We start from the raw sequence: 5,750 nt of genomic DNA, 5'->3' as shown, positions 1-5,750 counted from the left end.
CGGGATGCAGGGGACAGCAGAGGAGGGGCTTCCATCACTTCAGCCCCTAAGCCCCCCAAGCTTGCCCCTCCCCAGAGCAGGAGCCCGGCCAGGCTGGGCATGGCAGCCGCTGGCCAGGGGGCCAGGATGGGGTGAGCTGGAAGCACCCGAAACCTGGGCCCCAAGACCAAGTCCTCTCCCCAGCCTGCTCCCTGAGATGGCAGAAGGTGGGGCAGGGGGGCAGGGGAAGGTTTCAGGAGGTGGCCCTTCTCCCCGCCCCCCCAAGAGGGGCTGGATGAGACAGCAGTGTCTGAGGCAAGGAGAGGCTGGCAGCCAGGCCCAAGGGGACTGTCCCCCTTCCTCCTCCTCTGGGGTCGGAAGGAAGACGGGGAGGCTGAGATGAGTGAGCAGCGGGGGAGAGAGGACGGCCGGACACGGGGACGCTTTAGGACAAAAGTTTATTGTCATCGATCTGCGATGCATACATGTTCACATTGTACAAAATGATGCCAAGCCACAGACTGGGGAAGCCCGGGACCCCTCACCTGAGCCCCAGCGCGGGGAAGCGCGGAGGGCGCTGTCCCTGGGCTGCTGGGGGGTGGCGTGGACCGCCCAGGAGCATGGTGGAAGGGAACCACCGCAGAGCGCCGCTGGCGGCCTGAGGGCTGCGGCAGGACCGCGGCCCAAACCCTCTGGGCCCCTCAGAGCCTGGAGCACCCGACCCGGCCCAGCGGCGGTTGCAGCGGGGGTTGCTGGGTAAAAGGGGGAAGGAGCCCTCTGGCAGCTGGACACGCCTCCAGGGAACACGGCCCCCTCCCCCAGGCCGCCGAGGGGTCCACCGCCCGGGCTGGGGCCGCATCCTTCGCAGCCCACTCTCTCCCTCCGCACCGCCTCTCCGGTCGACCGCCCCCTAGCCACCACCAGACTCATGAGCCGTGACTGGCCCTTAAGCTACCTGGCAGCTCGGTGCGACGCTGGCCCCAAACCCAGGCCTGTGGGACCCAGCAGCCAGGCCGCCCTGCGGCGTTTCCCCTCCAAGGGGGCCGGGCGGCAGGGACCTTTCCTTCCCAGAGGGTGTGGCCAGACCCGGGCCAGGCAGGCTCCGGAGCAGGTCAGTCATCCTGGGGAGGAGCAGCGTCGCCCTTGGCGCGAGGTGGGAATGGACGGCACTTCCCTGAGCCCCTCCCAGCGCCCCCGCCCCCGGGGATCACGGGCGGCGCTCCCGGGTCCCACTGCAGAGCGGAGCCTGAGGCTGCGGGGGTGACGCTGTGGCCCGGGCAGCCCGGCGCATCGAGTCCGCGGGCCTGACCCCTACCTGGAGCGCGGGCTCCCAGCTTCCCCCCAACCCCAGCGAGTCCGAGTTCCTCGGCGGGGTCCTTCATTCATTCCCCACGGTCTCATCGGCCCCTGCGCTCGACCCCCACGGCCCCCTGCGAAGCGAAGGCTCCAGCTCTCCCCTCGCGAGCCCACGACCCTCTGCCCCCAGCCCGAGGGCGCGGCCGCCGCATCACCAACTCCCGGGAGGCCCGAGGCGAGGAGCGCGCCTCCATCCCGCGGGGCCACCGCCAGGGCCGCCCTGGGAAGCCGGCGGAGTTTCGAGAGGGTGGGAGCCCCCGGGGCACTGGCGGGCGGTGGTGGCGTCTCTGCGCCGGCAACGCGCCAGGAGCGTGGGCCTGGCGTTCCCCGCACCCGAGCCCATCCCGGCCGTCCCCTGCGCTCGGCGCCGCCGCGCCCGGCCGCCTCCTGCGGCTGTCGGCCCGGGGCCCGGCCTCGGGGTCTGCGGGGCGCGGCGCGCAGGGAACGGCCGGCCCAAGGTGCGCGGCGCCGGGTCCGCGGGCTCCTCCTCGGCAGTCCCGGCGCGGCCCTGCCCATGCCCGCGCTCCCGGGCCGCGCGTGGGGCGCCCCGTCGTTGTCGCCGGCGCCAGGCCCGCCGGGTCTAGTGGTCCTAAACATTTCACAATTGCGCTACAGAACTGTTGAACTGTTAAGAACCACTGGACCCAGCGCGCGATCCTCGTCCGCCGCGCTCTGTAGACAGGAGCCCCGCCGCCCCGGAGCTCGGTCCCGAGCCACGACGTGCCGGGGAAGCGCGGCCGCCGGACCCAGCCCCCCGCCCGCCCGCGGCCGCCGAGCCCCGCGAGCCCAGCCGTCCCGGCGGCGCGCCCCCTCCACGAAGCCCGGCGGTGCGTCCGTGTGGCGGCGGCCAGCGCGGCGGCGCCTTTTAAGCGGGGCAGCCGCCCTCCCCCGCCGCCGGAATGCGCTCGCGCCGCGCCGGCCCGACCGGTTTTTCCGGGCGGGGCGGCTCCTGGGCCCGCAGGTCGCGCTGCTGGTCGTCCGCGGCGCGGGTACCTGCTCGGCGCGCCCACGCGGGGGTGGCCCTGACTCACCGGCCTCCCGGCCCCGCCCGGCGCCCCCGGCGTTCCTGGGGTCCGCGCTCCGCCCGGGCCGAGGTGGGGGGAGCCCACAGCGGCACCGTCCTGCCAGGGACCCGGGGCGCTCGGCTCACGGAGGGGAGGGTGGGGAGACCCTGGGCCGAGTTGGCGCCCAGGTGAGGACTGGAGCCGCCAGAGGTCCCGGCCGGTTCGGCTCATGGGTGGCGGGAGGGCCGGGCTGGACACGCCCAACAGTGTCCCTCTCACTTCAAAGCGAGCGTCGTGGGAGGGGGAGGAGGCGAACGAAAGGAAAGTGAAACCAGAGGGCGGGCGAGGACGCGCAGGCAGGTTTCTGGTTCTCAGACCCCGTGGGTCTCCTCCCAGAGCCCCGCCCTCCTCCAAGCTCACGTCGGGGGGCCTCATCCTGACGCCACACACCCCACCCTGTGCGGGGGGGTGTGGGGCACAGTCCTCGCTCTGCTCTGCTCTGCTCCACACCCGCCAAGAGCCCGGGCCCCTCCCGGCACACACCGCTCCACCCCAACCCCACCCCAGCACTGCCCCTCCCCCCATCGCCCCCCTCCCCACCCCAGCACTGCCCCTCCCCCTATCACCCCCCTCCCCGCTGCGCTCAGGCCTGACCACTTGAGTTACCTGGGGAGGTTGGGGTTAGCCAGCCTCCAGAGACTCCCTTACAGCAGAGCTGTCCATTGGGAGCTAGTGGTGGAGCTTAAGCTTTAGGAAAGAGAAAATCGGGAGGTGACCCCTGAAGTCCTCAGGATGGGTGGGAGGCAGAGGGTGGTCATCCTCTTTGGGCTGAGTCCAGGGCAGCCCCCACGGCCACACTACCAGCCGGACACTGGTCCCAGGCCGGGACACAGATGCCAAGCTGGGCCGGGCCCTGCAGGCATTCTCACACAGGCTGTGTGTGTGTTTTCCTGCACCACTGCCCTGTGAAGGGAGCAGCCAAGGTTTCACTGTTTCCATTTGCAGTTGGGGAAACCCAGGCTCAGAGAGAGGCCCTGACTTCTCAGAGCGGAGAAGTCCCAGTGGAGCTGGGACTCCACATCTGGCATCTCTGCTGAGTCCACAGGCCTGAGTGTCAGTTACCGGGGTGGGGTGTGCGGAACCTGGGGGCAGAGACGTGCGTGTGACCCAGACGAGGAGCTTGGGACCAGCCCGGTCCAGGGCGGACCCCTCCGTCCACCTGCTGCAGAACCAGAGGGGGCCGGTATGAGTGCGTGCGGAGGAGGAAGCGGTGACAAGCGGCAGCCTGAGACCCCCACCTGCGGCAGGAGGTGTTGAGGTGTGAGCCGCAAAGGGGAGGGTGTACTTCCTGCCTGATTTTAGGATGGCAGATGCTGGGTAAATGTGGATAATGGCCTAAATGAGAGCGAGATGTTGGCCAGCGATAACGCTGAGATCGCAGTGACTGGGGAAGCGCTGTCAGGAGCTGGAGCCCCACCAGTGAAATCACAGACGTGAGCCATGCAGCTCTGAGACCCCGAGGGGCTCCGGCGCCTCCCACGGGTACCCCGCCCTCCCTCACCTCCCACCACCCACAAGAGGTGCCAGCAAGCTCATAGCCCAGCTCTGCCACGTGCCAGCCTGGGACCCTGAGCACAGGCCTGGGCCTTGCTTTCTTGCTGTAAATAGGGAAGGTGGGCCAGTGCCCCCAGGCAGGTGACCCTCAGGGCAACCCCCTCGTCCCACAGGACCGGGAGTGCAGAGCGGTGGGCAGCCTCCCAGCAGGCGGAAGCCTCTCCCCGGCCCTCAGTGACCCACCTGTCGAGAAGCCCGCGCAGCGGCTCCCCCTGGGGCCCCAGGCTCCGTGGGCATTTCTAGGGGGCAGGGCGGCTCCCGCTCAGGGACCGAGGCACCAGGGGATCCAACCACAGCTCTCACAGCCCAGCTCCTCGGGGCCTGGGAGAAGCAAAGGCTCTGAGCCGTTCCCGTCCCCTTGGAAGCAGTCAAAGCGGCTGTGTGCCGGGTGCCACCAGCCCTGGGACATGGAAGGGGGCCTCCAAGCTCTTGTGCAGTGGTCCTGCCGCCCACCCCCAGCCTTCTGGGGGTTCCAGCCCCCGGGCCACTGCAGGGCCCCCCAAGCCCCCCGAAGCCCCGCCCCCGGCCTTCGCCAAGTGTGGGGCAGAGGCTCCCCGGCCCCACCACGCTCCCCATGTGGTGTCACCTGGTTGTGCAAGGCTCAGGCACACCCGTGTCTGGGCGAGATCTGGAATGGTGCCAGCCGTGGTGCCAGCCCGGGCCTGGGAACCGGGCTGAGAAGCCTGGGGGTGCGGGTGGAGCCGCCCCCAGCCCGGCCCCACCGAGAGAAGGCTGCGTGGTGGGTGCCAAGGGAAAGCCCTTTGGGGTCACACTTTTACCCCAAAACTACAGAGCACATGACCACGGGCTGGGCTCAGCGGCTTCCTGAGCCCCTAGCCCAGGGCCCACACAGACAATGTGGGTGCTTAGAGCGGGCCAGGGGTGGCCTCCATGGTTCCTCAGGCTCAGCAGGAGGGGCTCAGGGGCTGGAATGGGGAAGTGAGACCTTGGGCCGGCCCAGGATCAAGGGTGCATCCTTGTCCCACCAGACCGAGGGCCAGAGAGGAGGCCTGGGGTCCAGACACCTGACTTCAGCCCTGGCCGGGCCTCGGAGAGCCGCACCCCACCGTGGCCTGCCCCGCCTGGCCCACAGGCTTGGAGCTGCCTCCCACCCAGGCTGTCACAGCGAGGACCGGCGCAGGCCGCCCTCTCTGCCTCCCTGGGGTGGGCCTGGAGTGAGCGCAGCCAAGGGGCCCGTGGGCGGCAGAAGCCCCCATGAAAGCCAGACAGGAGGGCCGGGGAGGACCAGAGAGATAGTCTCTGTGTGGTGTGCTTGACAGAGCGGACGTGGGTGGGGTGTGCCTGTAGGGGTGACCCCAAGCTCCCAGACGAGGACTGGGAGGGGAGGGCCTGGGGCAGAGGCTGTGTGGGCCAGAGGGCCTGGCCTGCCCACCCCTCGTGGGGGCCCAATACTCGCTCACCCTGCCACCTCCTCGGGCAGGATTGGCAGTGGTTCCCTCACCCCAGGGTGCCGAAAACACTGCCCTTTGACGCAGAGCCTGAGGCCTGACACCCCACACAAAACCCCACGGTCCCGGGACCAGACAGACCCACTGGAGCCAGGCTGGTGGGGGAGAACGGTCCTCAGAAGGACTTTATGGCCACTCTCCCCAACGACGTCCTTCAGGCTGTGTCCTGGACACAGAATGGGAAGCAGTTTCCACAGCAGGGTGGGGGGCGGGGGGCAGAGGCTGGGGGTGTACAGCATGGTCAGGGCCGGGGGTGCCGGGTGGCTCCGTCCCTCCAGCAGGTCTCAACAGGAAGGAACAGCTCACGCCGCAGCAGGAGAGCTTCAGG

The sequence above is a fragment of the Bos mutus genome, chromosome 21 (genome assembly GCF_027580195.1).
Source record: "Bos mutus isolate GX-2022 chromosome 21, NWIPB_WYAK_1.1, whole genome shotgun sequence".
In the NCBI taxonomy this organism is placed as follows: Eukaryota; Metazoa; Chordata; class Mammalia; order Artiodactyla; family Bovidae; genus Bos; species Bos mutus.
This window is presented reverse-complemented; position numbering follows the sequence as displayed.